General features: G+C 42.0%; 1 pseudogene; it reads right to left on the reverse strand.

Annotated features, from left to right (window-relative positions):
- Window positions 1-4447: 4447 nt before the first annotated feature.
- LOC143220660 (cytochrome c oxidase subunit 1-like) lies at window positions 4448-15271 on the reverse strand (annotated as a pseudogene).
- Between the last annotated feature and the right edge of the window lie 3488 nt (window positions 15272-18759).

Genomic DNA, 18759 nt, shown 5'->3' on the forward strand with positions numbered 1-18759 from the left:
TGCTGGAGGACCCTGGCATAGACTCGCTAAAGATGAAGCGAGCAATGACCAGGGGGCGCCTTCTGGAGATTTCCGGCCCTGAGAGAGAGACGAAGGCCGCATGCCTCGCTGCGGCCCTCAGGCCTGCACTGATGGACAAGGCCGTGAGGATCTACCAGCCGTCCAAGACGGCGGAGGTGAGGCTCTGCGGTTTGGAGGTATCCACCGCGCCGGAAGAGGTGTCCGCGGCCGTCTCAAGAGGCGGGGGCTGTCCCGTCGCGGCCTGGGTACCGCGTGGGTGAAGTGTCCGCTCGCCTCCGCTAGGAAAATAGCCGAGGCCGGCAAAATTAAGGTAGGATGGGCGTCCGCCCGAGTTGAAGTGCTGGAGCAGAGGAGGCTTCAGTGCTTCAAATGTCTGGGTTCGGGCACGTGAGGGCCAAATGCCCATCTGAGGTGGATCGCAGCGAGGTCTGCTTCAGGTGCGGCCAGGGGGGCCACAAGCAAGCGACCTTCCAGGCCGAGACCTCTACCTGCGCGGTCTGCTGGGACCTTGGCAGACCGTTCAGCCATTGGTTGGGAGGAAAGGCGTGCGCTCCGCAAACGACGAGAAGAGGAGCCGCGGCCAAGAAAAGGATGATGGACTCCCCTCCCGGTGAAGAAGGGACGAAAAGAACAACAACAACAGCAGAACAGGAAACGAAGAAGAAACGGAGACGGGAACCATTACCGCACCCATCATCATGGAGGTGGCCCCGGAGGAGGGGAGTGTGCATACCCGTTAATGCTCAGTCTCCTCCAGGGAAACGTGAACCACTCGCGAGCGTCCAAAGACCTGATGGCACTGGCGCTCGCGGAACGGGATGTGGCCCTGGCGGTGGTGGCGGAGCCTTACCGCGTGCCGGACAATCCCAACTGGTACGGCGACCTGCCTGGCCTGGTTGCAGTGGTGTGGAGGGGTACGTCGAGAAACCCCTCCGCGAAACTGCTACACCGTGGAAATGGCCACGTGGGGATTCGGTGGGGCGACGCTGCGGTGGTGGGATGCTACATCTCGCCCAACTGCACACTCGCGCAATTCGAGGATTACCTGGACGAGGTGAGAAGAGGGGTGGTCCAACACTTGTCTGGGTGTCTGATCGTTCTCGGCGATTTCAACGCCCACGCGGAAGCGTGGGATGCCGGAGGAAGAACGCGAGAGGCGAGACGTTGCTCGACTGGGCTGCCGGACTGGACTTGAGGATTCTGAACCGGGGACGTGCCAGCACGTGCTTGAGGCCGATGGGTGAGTCTGTGGTGGACATCACCTTCGCTACGCCGGCCGCGCTGAAGAGGCTCTCCGCATGGAGGGTGGACGCGTCGCTGGAGCTCCTGAGCGACCATATCCCCATCCTCGTGCGGTACCGCGTCCAGGGCCCGGTCCGGTGTCCCCCCGGCGACGACGAAGAGGACGTCGAAGAAGACACAAGAGGAACGGCAAGAGGATCCGCCAGGGAAAGAAGCGGAAGAAGAGGATCGATCGACTTTGCCCGTCTGTGGCAGCTGCAGCGCATGGACGAGGATGCGCGGCCCACGTGGCGGACTGGCCCTCTAGCCCGGAGGGAGACGTGGAGGCACAGGTTGCGGAACTGCAAAGTGCCGTGACCGAGGCGTGCGACGTCTCCATGCCAAGGGCATCAATGAAGCCACAGAGGTAGGGGTATTGGTGGGACGAAAGACTGACGGTACTCCACGAGAGAGCGAACCGGGCCCGCCGTCGATACACCCAGGACAGACGCAGGGTGTGAGCCACCTTGGAGGAAGAGGTCGCCTTGCGGGCGGACTACCGAAGAGCCGACAAGTCCCTCCGCAGGGCGATCAACTGCACTTGGCACGGGCCGCCAAGTGGAATGGGCTTCTGGAGACGCTGGATCGGGACCTTGGGGTCGTCCGTACCGCGTCGTGCTAGGTAGAATGAGGGGATGGGCTCCGCCGCTCACCGAGAACATGGAGCTCGCCTTCGCCGAAAGGGTCTCCGACGTCCTCTTCCCCGGGTCTCCCGGGGTGGAGTGTCAGTCGGAGGAGGCCCGAGGCCGGCGACGCGGTGAGATGTCGGATGGACCGACGATCTCGGGGTAACATCCGGGGAACTGGGCTGCGCGATTGGTAGAATGGGCGCACACTCTCGCACGAGGCGGCCGCCGTTCTGGCGGGCCTCCCACCGATGGACCTGCTGGCGGCAGCGGCAGCGCGGGACCTACGGGCTCCTGCGCCGCTACCGCGGAGGGAACCCAGGTCCAGAACCGGAGGAACTTGAAGAACTTGAGGAGAAGGAGAGGGAGATCCGGCGGTTCGGCACGAAGAGGTGGCAGAGCCGGCTGCGTAGGCAGGACAGCGCACGCCACCGGGTCGACGGACCCATCGCCCCGGTCCTGGACGACTGTATAAGGAGCGGTAGCAGGCGGACATTCCGCCTCACTCAGGTACTCTCCGGGCACGGGTGCTTCGAGGAGTACCTGCACAAGATCGGGAAGGAGGTGACGCCAGGGTCTTGGCATTGCGAAGCGGAGGTTGACTCCGCGCAGCACACCCGCTTGGGCGCCGGAGAGAAGGGAGCTCCAGCGGCTCGTAGGTTGGGACCTCTCGCTCCATGCCATTGTACCCGGCATGGCTACGAGCGATCGAGTTTGGCGAGCGGTGGCCTTCTTCTGCGAGCAGGTCATGCAGCGCAAGGAGGAGCCGGAGCGTAGTCGCGAAACGGGGACCCAGATCTGCGGCCATCTCGGAAGAGGAACGCGGTTGCGGCGAGCGCGACGCAGGCTCGTCGCTCAGCAAGCCGGTGTAAATCCGACGCGAGGAGGAAATCCCGGATAATCGTCCGGTGAAGAACCTCCGACGACGAGGCAAGTCCCCGCCTCTACGCCTTCCCGTCGATCGGAGGGGACCGCGGGCGGTCGGCCAAGGGGCCGACCGTCGAGGGATCACGGTCCAGGGAGGTGTCGGTGCCGCGCGAGTGATCTCGCGGCACTGCAGGAGAAAGTAGAGGACTGGGCTGGGAAGCCCGAAGAGGAGCCCAGCGAGAGCTGGAGAAGTCGCGAGGAGGCACCGTTATCTTAGGTTCACGAAAGCGTTGCCTGTCATCTCGGGCCCTCCCTCATGCGAAGAGGATGGACCACCGCAGGGGGTTTAGTGGGTAAGAATCTCACAGTCCCCCGGCCTCCCCCTCAGGGGGGCGGGACATCTTTGGAAGATTCCCCCTGCTACAAAAAAAAAAAAAAAAAGAAAAGAAAAACTAACAAATGTAAAGGTAATTTTATAGGAACAACTATTCGATTATCTGTATCTAATAACCGGAATTGATTTATTGATTCATATATTAATATATAAGAATCAAATTCAATATTACTACAATCAGAATATTCATAAGATCAATATCATTGATGAGCAATTGATTTAATTGAAAAAAGTAGATTTAATAATTCATCAATATAGTATAAAATTTGTAAAGATGGAAAACAAATAAATAATAAAAGAATTATTGGAATAATTGTTCAAATTACTTCAATTAAATGATTTTTTAATGAATATAAATTAATAAATTTATTATTTAAAATATCAATAATTAAATATATTGTAAAATCAATAATTATTAATATAAATATTATAATAAAATTATGACTATAAATTAAATTATCAGAATAAAAAGAATTTGAATTTTGAAAAAAAAATATTTCATGTTGCTATTTTTAAAAATAAAATTAAATTTTGTATAATTGAATTTTAAACTCATTGCACTTTTTCTGCCATATTAAAATATTTTAATCATTAAAATTCTACATTCATTAAATGAATGATTCAATGGAGGATAATTTATTAATCATTCTAAAGAAGATTGAAAAAATTGAAATAATAATTAACGTTTATAAATTAAACTTTCTAAAATTAAAAATAATAAAAAAATTATTCTCTTCAATAAAATAATTGAACCAATTGAAGATAATGAATTTCATCAATAATAAGAATCAGGATAATCAGAATAACGTCGAGGTATTCCTATTAAACCTGAAAAATGTTGAGGAAAAAATGTTAAATTCACTCCAATAAATATTATTAAAAATTGAGGAACTAATCATTTTTTATTTAATATTAAACCAGTAATTAAAGGATATCAATGAATAAACATTGAAATAATAGAAAAAACAACCCCTACTGATAAAATATAATGAATATGAGCAATAACATAATATGTATCATGAAAAATAATATCAATAGATGAATTAGATAATATAATTCCTGTTAATCCTCCAATTGTAAATAATAAAATAAGACCTCAAGATCATTTAATAGAACTATTTATTTTAAATTTTGAACCATAATACGTTGCTAATCAACTAAAAACTTTAATTCCAGTAGGTACAGCAATAGCTATAGTTGCTTAAGTAAAATAAACACGAGTATCAACATCTAATCTAATAGTAAATATATGGTGACCTCATACAATAAAACCTACAAATCCAATTCCTAATATTGCATAAATTATTCCTAAATTACCAAATACTTCTTTTTTACCACTTTCATTTTTAATAATTTGAGAATTTAATCCAAAACCAGGTAAAATTAAGATATAAACTTCTGGATGACCAAAAAATCAAAATAAATATTGATATAATACAGGATCTCCTCCTCCTACAGGATCAATAAAAGATGTATTAAAATTACGATCAAATAATAATATTTTAATAGCTTCTTCTAATACAGGTAAATGTAATAACAATAAAATTATTATAATAAAAACCGATCAAGGAAATAAAGGTATTTTACCTAAATCTAATCTAAAATTTTTTATTAATATAATAGTTGTTATTAAATTTATAGCCCCTAAAAGTGAAGAAATACCAGATATATGTAATGAAGAAATTGTAAAATCTACAGAAGGAGAAGAATGAAAAATATAATTAGATAAAGGTGGATATACAGGTCAACCAGTTCCAGATATAAAATTAAAAGTTCTCTTTGTTAATAATAATAATAAAGAAGGAGGTAATAATCAAAATCAAATGTTATTTATTCGAGGAAATGATATATCAGGTGATCTTAATATTAAAGGAATCAATCAATTACCAAATCCTCCAATTAAAAAAGGTATTACTATAAAAAAAGATTACCAAAAATGCATGTCTTGTAATTAAAGAATTATATAATTGATCATTATTTATAAATATTCCTGGAATTCTTAATTCTACACGAATTAAAAATCTTAATGAAGAACCAATTATTCCAGGTCATATAGCTAATATAAAATAAAGAATGCCAATATCTTTATAATTTGTTGATATTAATCATTTAACTAAAATTTAAATTAAAATTTATTTATAATTTTGAGAATTGATAGTTTTTATTTAACTTAAAACGTTTAGAATTAAAAAATCTTAAATTTTTATTAATAAATTTACAATTTATTTCTTGTCTCAGACAATATATATATATAATATATATATATTAATAATTATTATATTTTATAATATATTAAATATAAATAATATTAAAATATTAAAAATTAAAAAAATAATATTAAAAAATTAAATTTATAATTAAAATTTATAAAAAATTTTTTTGTAACAAAATTTGTACTACTAAGTAAAAAAATAATAAATTTTATATAACAATATAAATAATCATTCCTAATCAATAAAATTATAAATCTAATAAGTATATTATATTCAATAATAAATATAAAATTTATCATTAACAATCATTTAATAATAAGAGGAAAAAAATTGGTAATATTCAATATAATAATAAAATTAATATAAATGAAATAATTAAATTATTTTTATAATTTAATATAAATGAAATAATTAAATTATTTTTATAATTTAATATAAATGAAATAATTAAATTATTTTTATAATTTAATATAAAATTATTTAAATTATTATGTATAAATTTATATTTATATAATATAAATAATAATATATAATTAATTAATATATAAAATAATATTAATAAATAAAACTATTTTTCACTAATATAATAAATAATAATTATTAAATAATTTAATATTAAAGTTGAGGATCCAATTATTTTTTTTATATTAATTAATTATAATATATAAATAGATAAATATATAATTCTGAACATAACAAATAAAATTATTTTATAATCTAATTTTAGAATTAAACAACAAAAATTTAAAGTAATAATCTTTATTAAAGTTGAAGATAGAAAAATACAATTTCAATTTATTAATTCAGAAGATTTGATTATTAAAAATTGAAAAGGAAATAATCCTAATTTTATTACTAATGAAATAAATAAAAAGTATGAGTCGGTGTTCAGATGTGCGAAATAATATGCTCCTTAGTGACCAGCACCTTAATTTCTTGCATGACTTAAAAGATCGCGTGTCAAACCGTTCGAGAACGTTACCACCCTCTCCGAGAGTCGAACGGCTAGGTCAATGGCTCACCTATTCTGTGATTCCGAGAGTCAAATTAGGTAATACCGGAGTAAATCTACTCTTGAGTATTGGCAATCGACATCTCAATTCACAGTTTGAATATTAAAGCAGACCGTCAAGCCGTATAAGGTCGTTACCTATTAATGTAGGGTCAATCTTCCTCCAGAATGCCTTACTCTCCGTAAAACCGACCCGCTGTATCGAGCGTATAACATCGAGGTCAGAGGAACAAATTAGTGAACATCTTAGTGTCGCGCCCCACAATTTCCTATGTGATTTTGAGGATCGTGCGTCAAACCGTTAGAGAAGGTTACCATCATCATTGAGAGTCGGACGGGAAAGTCAGTAGTTTAACCTATCCTGCGTTCCTGTGTGTCACACCAGCTTTTCAGGTTGTAATTCCAGTATTCTTTATTGGCAACATAATCTTGTGTTCACGGTTTGAGTATTAAATCTGATCACCAAACCGTTTGAGAGCGTTATCAATTGGTATGAAGTCAAACGCTTTACTGAAGGCCTTACCCTCCGAAAAATTAACCCGCTGTATCGGGAGGGTAACATGGTGCTGCGAAGAACGAATTGGCATAAATTTTAGTGGCGGGCACCTTAATTTCATGTATGAATAACAAGATCGTGAGTCAAATTGGTCCAGTGCTTTACCTACCTTCTTTGAGAATCGAACAGCTACATTACAAGTTTCACCTATACTTGTGATTCCGAGAGTCAAGCCTGACATACTAGGAGTAAATCCGCTGAACAATATTGGCTGTGGACACGTTAATTCACGATATGAATATTAAGGTAGCGAGTCAAACCGTCGGTGAACATAATAGGTTGATATAAAGTCATTCCTTTTATCGATTACCTTACCTACCGAGAACATAACCGGCTGCAGGGTGTGCCTTACTATGTGTTCATTGAAACAAATTAGTATTCATATTAGTGATGAGACACTTAACTTCAGGTATGAATGAGAAGATCGCGAGGCACACCATTCCAGATCGTTACCACCTTCTTTGAGAATAGCACATGTATGACAATAACTTCACCAGTCCTGCGCTTCCGAGAGCAATACCAGGTATCACAGGCATACATTCGCTGAACAGTATTGACAATGGGATACCTTAGTTCACAGTTTATAATCCAAAGTAGAGCGTCAATCTTTTTGTGAACGATACCAATTGGCATAATGTCATACTCTTTTCCGGATACCTTACCATCGGAGAACATAACCCGCTGTATCGTGGGTATAACTTTATGTTCACAGATACAAATGGGTATTCATTCTAGTGACGGTCACCTTAATTTCATGTATAAAACAGAACGATACCACCATGTTTGAACGTCGATCGCTTCAGTCAATAGCTTTACCAATCGTATGATTCCTAGAGCCAAACGAGGTATTCCTGGAGTCAATGCGTTCACCAGCATTGGCAATAGATACCTCAATTTACGGCACGAATATTAATGTACAAACTCAACCCGTTGAAGATCGATACCAATAGCTCTAAAGTCAAACGTTTTTACAAAGACCTTACCCTCCGAAAAAATTAACCCGCTGTATCGAGAGTATAATTTGTGCTCAGTGAAAGAAATTAGTCTTCATTTCAGTGACGAGCTCCTTATCTTCATGTATGAATTATGAGATCGAGGGTCATACCGTTCTAGATCGATTCCGCCTGCTGTGAGAGCTGAACGGCTAAGGAAATAGCTTCACATATTCTGCGATTTCGTGAGTCAAACGAGAATATTCCGGGAGTAAATGTCCTCTACAATATTGGCAATAGATTCCTTAATTCGCGGGTTGAATATTAAAATGGAGCGTCACACCGCGTGAGAACGTTACAAATTTCAAAAAAGTGAAACGTTTTACAGAATGCCCTGCCTTCCGAAAAGCAAATCTGCCGTATCGAGAGTATACCTACGTGTTTAGGGAAACACAATAGTATACAACTAAGTGTGCTCACCTTACATCCATGTATGAATTAGAAGATGGAGGGTCAAACCGTTCGAGGAAGTTATCTCCTTCTTTCAGATTCGAAGGGCTAAGTGAATATCTACACCAATCGCGTGATTCCGAGAGTCAATCCACGTGTTCCTGGAGTAAATCCGCTGAACTGTATTGACAATAAACACCTTTATTCACGGTCTGAACATTAAAGTAGAGCACCAAAGCGTTTTAGAGCGTTGCCAATTGATATGAAGTCAATCGTTTTAACTATGGCATTAGCTTTGCAAAGGATATCCCGCCGTTTCGAGAGTATTACTTCGGGTTCAGAGAAAGAAGCTAGTCTTCATTTCTGTGACGGGCACCATAATTTCATGTATGAATAAGAAGACCGACTATCGAACCGTTCGAGAACGTTACCACCATATTTGAGAGTCGAATGGCTATGTCAATAGCTTCACCTATCCTGTAGTTCGGAGAGTAAAACCAGGTATTCTGGGAGTAATTCCGCTGAAGAGTTTTGACAATTGACACCTTAAGTCATGGTTTTTATATTAAAGTGGGGCATCAAACCGTTTGAGAGCGTAAACAATTGGTGTAAGTCGAACGTTTTACCGAATGTGTTATCGTCCGCGAACTTCACCCGATTCATCGAGAGTATAGCTTCGTAGGCATAGAATGAAATTAGTATTCAGTTCAGTAGCGGGTAGCTTAACTTCATGTCTGAATTGGAAGAACGAAGGTCAATCCGCTAAAGTACGTTACCACCTCCTGCGAGAGACGAACGGCTAAGTCAATAGCTTCACCTATCCAGTGATTCCGAAAGTGAATCCAGGCATTGCGGGATTAAATCCGCTGAAATGTACAGACAATAGACTCCTCTATTCACGGTCTGGTCATTAAAGTAGAGAGTTAATCCGTCGGAGAGCATTACCAATTGTTATTCAGTCAAGCTTTTAACCGAGGGCCTTAACTTCCGAGAAGCCAACACGCTGTATAGAAAGTATAACTTCGTATTCAGGAAAGCAAACTAGTATACATTTTAGACAGTGGCACCTTAACTTTTGGTACGACCTAAAAGGATCGAAGGTCAAATCGTTCGAAATCGATACAGTCATCTTTGAGAGTAGAACGGCAAGGTCAATATCTTCGCTTATACTTTGATTCTGAGAGTCAAATCAGATAATCCGGGAGTTAATCCGCTAAAGAGTTCTGGCAATTGTCACTCTAATTCACGGCATGAATATGATAGTAGAGAGTCAAACCGTTTGAGAACATTACATGTTGGTATAAAGTCAAATCTTTTACAGAAGACCTTACCCTCCAAGAACGTATACCGCTGTTTCGAGGGTAACAGTTCGTGATCAGAGACGCAAACTAGTAGTCATTTTAGTGACGGGCATTGTATTGTCATGTATGAAATAAAAGATCGAGGGTCAGACCGTTTGAGAACGTTACCACCGTCTTTGGGAATCGAACGCCTAAGTCAATAGCTTCACGTATCCTCTGATTACGAGAGCCATAGCAATTATTCCGTGAGTAAATCCGCTGAAGAGTATTGGCAATTAACGCCTTTATTCACGGTTTGAATATTAAAGTAGAGCTATAAACCGTCTTTGGTCATAAGCAATTCGTTCAAAGTCATTCTTTTCACGCAATACCATAACAGCCGATAATATTAAACCGCTGTAAGGAGTTTCTTGCTCGTCGTTGACGGAAACAAATTGGTGGAAATTTTAGCAGACGGACACGGTATTCTCATGCACGAATAGCAAAAACCGAAAGTCAAACCTTTCGATAACGTCACCACCCAGATTAGGAAGAGAACGGCTGGGTTAAAAGTATCACCCATCCTGTGATATCGAGAGCCAACCCAGGTATTCCGGGTGAAATCTGCTGATCAGTATGGGCCATAGACACACTATTTCACGGCAAAAATATTGGAGTACACAGTCAATTCTTTGTGGAACGTTACATATTGGTACAGTGTCAAATATTTGATGGAAGGCCTATACTTCCTGGGAGCAAACCCGCTGTATCGAGAGAATAACTTCATCTCCAGTGAAACATATTAGTATAAACTTTAGTGACGGGCACCGTCATTTATTGTATTACTTGGACGATCGTGGGTCAATCCTTTGGAGAATGATATCATTCATTTTGAGAGTCCAACGGATAAGTCAATAGGTCCCCCTATCCTGTGATTCCGACAACTAGTGTCGGTGATTTAAAGTGCAGTACCTTGCCACTAGGACCTAATCCATACGGCCCACGTGGACGCGGATTGAGATACGTCCAATCAGCGCAGTGCGTGGAGCACTTTACTACGCACCTACCAATTAGCTCGTAGACAGCAAGCCCTACGCGCCAACCTTGGGTAGGTCGGGACCTTTCTAAATACCTACTGGCTCTGCAGGCCGGCGCCGGAGCTGCTCTCACGCAGCTCACACGAGGAGGTTCTAACCGGTCCAGAGACGGGGTCCCCTAACCCGCGATATGGGCGTACCTCTGCCCCCTCGAGGCCAACCCAAGCAACCGGCGGGGGATGGAAAATAGCCCGCCCCCTGGGGCGCGAATTGGTTCCCGAGGTACCAGTCTATGCAGGGCCGAACTGGTCATACCCCGGGTAAGGACACCTTACTTCATGAATGAGGTGCTTGCTCACCTCGCCTAGGCTCGGCCGACTCGGGCACCGTGGGTTCGTCATACCCATTCTGCAATGGGACCAGATGGCCCACCGCAGCCCCTGCGGGGCCTGTGATTCCGACTGTCAAATCTGGTAATCAGAAAGTAAATCCGCTGAAGGGCGTACGCAATTGACACCTTAAGTCACGGTTTGAATATTAAAGCAGGCCGTCAAGCCGTTGTAGAACATTACCTATTCCTGTATGGTCAAGCTTGGTACAGAATGCCTTACCCTCCGAAAAGCAGGGCCGGCGTATCGAGAGCATAACAGCGTGTTCAGAGGTGCGAACTAGTATATATATTAGTGACGAGCTCCTTAATTTCAAGCTTAAATTAAAATATCGGGGGTAAACCGCTCTAGATCGTTACCACCTTCGTTTAGACGCGAACGGTTCAGTCAATAGGTGCACATATCCTGCGATTCGGAGAATGATGCCAGGTATTCCGGGAGACAATCCGCGGTACATTATTGGAATCCTATTTCAGGCTGTACATATTAAAGAACAGAGTCAATCCATTGCAGAACGTTACCTAATGGTATGGAGTCAAACTTCTGACCGAAGGCCTTCCCTTCCCAAAACATAACCCACTGTATCGAGAGTATAATTTCGTGGCCAGTAAAGCTAAGTAGTATACATTTTAGTGGGAAGTACTTTGAATTCATATATCAATTAGAAGACCGAAAGGCAACCTGTTCCAGAACGTTACCACCCTCGTTGAGAATCGCGCACCATGGTCAATAGGTTGAAGTATCGTGTTGATCCGAGAGTCATGCCAATCCTTTCGGCAGTTAATAGGCTGAACTGTAGATGGCAGAGACACATTAATTTCCGGATTGATCATTAAAGCAGAGAGTTAAACCGTGTGTGATCATTACCGGTTGCAATAATGTCATTCTTTGTACGGAATACCTTAGCTCCCGAGAACCTAACCTGCTGTAGGAAGTGTCCTGCTTCGTCTTCAGCGGAAAAAATTGGCATTCATATTAGTCACGGGCACCTTAATTTCATGTATCAACAAGGAGATCGAGACGCACCGTTTCGAGAACGATAACACCTGTATTCAGATTCACACAGCTGAGTCAATGGCTTCACCCATCCTGTGATTGCGCGGGCCAGACCAGGTCTTGCGGGAGTCAATCCACATTGCAGTATTAACAGCATACATGTTAGTTTACGGTATTAATACAAAAGTAGAGCGTGAAACCTGTCGAGAACGTTAGCCATTGGTATAGTGTCCAACTTTCTACGGAAGGCCTTACCTTCCGAGAACAAATCCCTCTGTGTCGAGAGTATAACTTCGGGATCAGAGAAACACATTTTGTTGCACTGGTGAGCTCTATAATTTCATGCATAAATAAGATGATCGCAAGACAATCCGTTTGAGAACGATATCATCACCTTTGGTAGTCGCACAGCTACGTCAGTAGCGTCACCTATCCTGTAATACCGAGAGTCAAACCAAGTATTCCGGTATTAAATCGACAAAACAGTATTGGCAATTGACATCTTAACTCACGGCATGAATATTACAGTTGAGAGTCAAACCGTCGGAGAACGTTATGAATTGGTATAAAGTAATACTTTCAACTAATACCTTACCTTGCTGGAACCTAACGAGCTCCTGTGAGTGTCTCGTTTAGTGCTCACGGAAACAAATTAGTAGAAATTTTAGCAGATGGACACCTTATATTTATGTGTCAATAGGAAAATCGAGAGTTAATCCGTCGCGAGCATGTTAGCATCTTCTTCGAGTGTCGAAGAGCTAAGTCAACAGCATATCCTATCCTGTGATTCCGAGAGTCAAACCAGGTATTCAGTAATTAAATACAATGAACAGAATCGGCAATAGGCAGCTTAATTCACTGCATGAATATTCAGGTTGAGTGCCATACCGTCGGACAAAATTACCAAATGGTATAAAGTCATTCTCTTTACCCAATACTTTACCAACCGAGAACCCAACCCGCTGTGTCGAGAGTATAACTTTCTGCTCTGAGAAATAAGTTAGTACTTATTTCAGTGTAGCGGAACCTTAACTTCATGTATGAATTAGTGGATAGATGGTCAATCTGTTCCAGAACATTACCACCTTCTACGAGAGGCAAACGTCTAAGTCTATAACTGGACATATTGTGTGATTCCGAAAGTTAAATCAGATAGTTCAGGAGTAAATTCGTTGGTCTGTTGTGGCATCAGACACCATAATTCACGTCTTGAATATTAAAGTACATAGACAAGCTGTTTGAGAGCGTTACCAATTGGTATAAAGTCAATCGTTTTGACGATGGCCCTACCTTCCGAAAAACGGTCCAGCTGGATCGAGGGTATAGCAGCGAGATCAGAGGTGCGAGCTAGTATACAATTCAGTGATACGAACCTCAATTTCTTGTATGAATTAGAATATCGAGCGTCAAACTGCTCGAGAACAATGCCACATTCTGTAAGAGACGAACGGCAAAGCGAAAAGCTTCAGCTATCCTGAGATACCGAGAGCCAGACCTGGTATTCCGGCAGTAATTGCCCAGTACAGTGTTGGCAATAGTCATCTCAATTCATGGTGTGAATGTTAAAGTAGATCGTCCTACTGTCTTACTGTACACTCTACCCGCTGTATCGAGATCATAACTTCCTGTTGACGCATACATGTTAGTGTACATATTCCGGACGGGCACCTTATTTACGTAAACGAATAGAAACATTATGTATTAAACCCATCGGGAACGTTGCACCTTCATTCAAGCCGAACGGCTAAAATAACAGCTTCACCTATTCTGTGATCCCAAGAGTCAAACCAGGTATTCCGATAGTAAATCCGGTGATAAGTATTGGCAATAGGACGCTTAATTCACGGTTTGAATATTAATGTAGAGCGTCAATCGGTTGAAGAACATAACCAATTGCTATAAGGTTGTACTTTTTACCGAGTACCTTACCTTCCCAGAAACTAACCCACAGTAGCGAGTATCATGCTTAGTGCTCACGGAAACAAATTAGTATACAGTTAAGCAGACGGACAGCTTTTTTTCATGTATAAATAGCAAAATTGAGAGTCAAATGGTTGGAGAACGATCACACATCCTTCGATAGTCGCACATCTAAGTTAATAGCATCACCTATCCTGTGATTGCGAGAGTCACATGAGCTATTCCTAGAGTAAATCCGTTGATGAGTATTGATAGTGGACATACTAATTCGCGGTATGAATAGTAAAGTGGAGAGTCAAACCTTCGGAGAACATTACCAGTTGGTATGAGGTCATGCCCTTTCCCGAATTCCTCACCACCCGTGATGCTTACCCGCTGTATCGAGAGTATAACTTCGTGTTTAGAGACACACATTAGTATACATTTTAGTGGCGGTCAACATAACTTCATGTATGAATTAGAAATCGAGATTTAGACCGCTCCAGAACGTTGCGTTCTTATGCGAGAGACGAACGGCTACGTCAATAGCATCACCTATTCGAAAATTCCATGAGCCAAACTATATATTCCGGGAGTAAACCTACTGAAGCATTGGCAATAGACACCTTAATTCACAGTTTTATTATTATCGTAAACCGTAAAACCGCTGCAGAACGTTACCTACACGTATAAAGTCCATCTCTTACCAAATACATTACCTTCCACAAAGGCTAAGTCAATAGCATCACCAATCCTGTGATTCGTCAGTCAAACCAGGTATTCCGGCAGTCAATCCGATTAACAGTATTGGCAAGAAACAACTCATCTCGCGGTATAAAAATTATGGTATAGGCATTAACCGTTGGAGAACATTAGCGATTGCTATAATGTCAGCCTTCTTACCAGTTACCTTACATACCGACAACCTATCACGATGCACCGTGTGTATTGCCTAATGTTCACGGATACAAATTACTAGACATTTTTGCATGCGGGAGCCCTGTATTCATGCATGTATAGAAAAATCGGCAGTCAAGCCTTTCGGGAACGCTACCACCTCCTTTGAGAATCGAATGGCGACGTCAATAGCTTCACCAATCCTGTGATTCCGAGAGACAAATTCGGTACCCGAGAGTGAATCCGCTGAACCGTTAATAAATATCCGCAATTGACACCTTAATTCACGGTAGGAATATTAAAGTGGAGCGTCACACATTGTGAGAACGTTACTAATTGCTATAGAATCATACTTTTTACTGAAGGCCTTACGTGCCGAGATGTCCAACCCGCTGAAGGGAGTGCCTTGCATAGTGTTCATGGAGACATATAAGTAGATATTTTTGAGACGGGTATCTTAATTTCATGTGAAAATTGGAAGATAGAAGGTCAGATCACCTGAGATCGTGGCCACAATCTTTGAGAGTCGAACGCTTTAGTCGACAGCCGCACCTATCCAGTGATTCGAAGGGTCAAACCAGGTATTCCGGGAGATAGTCCGCAGAGGAGTTTTGGAAATAGACACCTTAATTTACGGTTTAAATATTACAGTATAGCGTCAAACCGTTTCAGAGTTCTACGAACTTAAATAAGGTCGAACGTTTTACCGAAGGCCTTACAATCCTCGGAAGTCACAGGCTTCATAGGGAGTATAAGTTCGTGTTCACAGAAAAAAATTAGTATTCATTTCAGTGACAGGCACCTTGACTTCATGTACGAATTATAAGTTTGAGTGTCAATCCACTCGTGAAATTTACAACCTTCCGTTAGAAACGAATTGGTAAGTGAGTAGCTCCACCAATTCTGTGATTCCGAGAGTCAAACCAGGTAATTCGACAGTAAATCCGCTGAAGAGTATTGGCAATTGACACCTTAATTCACGGTAGGAATATTAAAGTGGAGCGTCACACATTGTGAGAACGTTACTAATTGCTATAAATTCAATCGTTTTACCAAACACCACGCCGTTACAGAAGCTAACACGCCGTATCGAGAGTATAGCTACTTCTTTAACGAAATACATTAGCAATCATTTTAGTCAGGTCACCATAAATTCATGTATGAAATAGATGATCGGGGTGCAAACCGTTCGAGAACGTTGCCACCTTATGTGAGAGACGACTAGCTAAGTCAAAAATTTCACTCAACCTGCGATTCCGACAGCCAATCCAGGTGGCCCGGGAGAAATCAGCTGAACATTATTGGTAATAGACCACTTCGCTGACGGTTTGAATATTAAAACAGGGCGTCAAACCGTTTGAGAATGTTACCGCACTCTTTGAAAGTCCAACGGATAAGTCAACAGCTTCGCCTATACTGTGATTCGGAGAGTCAAACCAGCCATTCGTGGAGTTATTTCGCTGAACCCTCTTGGCAATAGACAATTTAATTCACGATTGAAATATTAAGATTGAGCGCCAAACCGTTTTAGATCGTTACCAATTGCTATAAAGTCAAACGTTTTACCGAAGGCCGTACGCTCCGCAAGCGTCACACGCTTCATCGATAGTTTTTTTCCGTGTTCAGAGGATCCAATTAGTATACATTTTAGTGACGGTGACCACAATTTCAATATGAATATGAAGATCGAGGGTCACACCATTCGAGAATGTTACTAACTTCTATGAGATCCTTACAGCTAAGTCAATAGCATCAACTATCCTGTGATTCCGAAAGTCAAACGAGATATTCCAGGTGTAAATGCTCTGTACATTATTGGCTATAGATACCTTAGTTCGCGGAGTGAATATTAAAATAGAGCGTCACACCGTCGTATATCATTACCCGTTTGTATCGGGTCAAAGTTCACAGAGATTACCTTGCGGACCGAAAAACAAACCCGCTCTATCGAGAGTATAACGTCGTGCCTAGAGAAGCACATTAGTATACATTTTAGCGACTGCACCTTAAATTCATGTAGGAATTAAAATATCGGTGGTCAAACCGTTCTAGAACGTCTCGGCCTTTCCTGAGACTCGCACAGCTAACTCAATAGCGTCACCTATCCTGTGATACCCAGAGTCCAACTAGCAATTCCGGAACAAGTCTGCTGTAGAGTGTTGGCAACAGACACCTTAATTCAATGATTGAATATTAGGGTACAGCGTCAATTCGCTTGATGGCGTTACCAATTCGTATAAATTCAAACGTTTTACGGAAGGCCTCACCCTCCGAAAGCCCAAGGCACTATATCGAGCGTATAACATGGTGTTCAGTGGTAGAAATTAGTATAAGTATTAGCAGGCGGACAAATTTTTTCATGCATGAATAGCGAAATCGAGAGTCAAACCGTTTGAGAACGCTACCGCCTTCTTTGAGTGTCGATCGGCTAAGTGAATAACTTGACCTATCATGTGATTCTGACTACCAGGTCTACCAGGTATACCGGGCCTATGACTGCCGTAAAGTGTTGGCAATAGCCGCCATATTTCACGGTTTGAAGATTACAGTGGAGCGTCAAACCGATTGAGAGCGTTACCAACTAATATAAAGTCAAACGTGTTATAGAAGGCGTTACCCTCCACGAAACACACCAGCTTCATCGAGAGTATAACTTAGTGTTCAGATGAAGAACATGGTCCTCATTTCAGTGACGGCCACCTTAACTTCGTGTATGAATTGGTAGATCTAGTGTCAAACCGTTCGAAAACGTTACGACCTTCATTAAGCTTCGAAGGGATATGTCAATAGCTTCACCTACCCTGTGTTTCCGATAGTCAAACTAGGTATTCCGGAAGTAAATCTGCTGTGCAGTATTGGCATCATTCTCCCTATTTCTCTGCATAAATAATAAAGTCCAGAGTCAAACCGTCGTAGCACGTTACGAATTGATGTAGGGTGAAACGTTTTGCCGAACGCGTTACCTTCCGAGAAGATAAGCTGCCGTATGGTCAGTATAACTTCGTGTTCAGAGAAGCCAAGGAGTATCCATTTTCGTGGCGGGCACCTTAATTTCCTGTATGAATTAGAAGGCCGACTGTCAAACCGTACGAGAACTTTACCATATTCTATGGGATTCAATCGTATAAGTCAGTAGTTTCACCTATCATGTATTTCCGAGAATCAAACCAGGTATTCCGGCAGAAAATCCACTGAACAGTATTGGCAATAGACAACTTACTTCACGGTATGGATATTAAAGTAGAATTTCAAGCCGATGGAGGACGATACAACTTGGGATAAATGCAAACTTTATGTCGATAACAATCCCATCCGAGAATGTATCCCGCTGTAGCATGAGACTAACTTAATGTCCACCTAAACATATATGTGGGCATTGTAGCAGATACGACACATTAATTTTATGTATGAACAAGGAGATCGAGTGTCAAACAGTTCGAGAACGATACCACCATTCCTGAGAGCCGCACACCTAGGTCAATAGTTCCACGTATCCTGTAAATATGAGAATCAAATCAGGTAATCCTGGAGTAAATGCGCTCTACAGTATTGGCAGTAGACACGATAATTCACGGTTTGAATATTATAGAAGATCGTCAAACCGATTGAGAGCGTTACCAACTAATATAAAGTCAAACGTTTTATAGAAGGCGTTTCCCTCCACGAACCACACCAGCTTCATCGAGAGTATAATTTCGTGTTCAGATGATGAACTTGGTCCTCATTTCAGTGACGGCCACCTTAACATCGTGTGTGAATTGGAAGATCGAGGGTCAAACCGTACGAGAATGTTACCATCTTGTGTGAGAGACGGACAGCTATGTCAATAGATTCACCTACCCTGCGATTCCGAGAGTCAAACCAGGTATTCCGGAAGTAAATCCGCCTAACAGTATTGGATATGGACTC

This window comes from Lasioglossum baleicum, unplaced genomic scaffold (genome assembly GCF_051020765.1).
Source record: "Lasioglossum baleicum unplaced genomic scaffold, iyLasBale1 scaffold1395, whole genome shotgun sequence".
NCBI classification, from domain to species: domain Eukaryota; kingdom Metazoa; phylum Arthropoda; class Insecta; order Hymenoptera; family Halictidae; genus Lasioglossum; species Lasioglossum baleicum.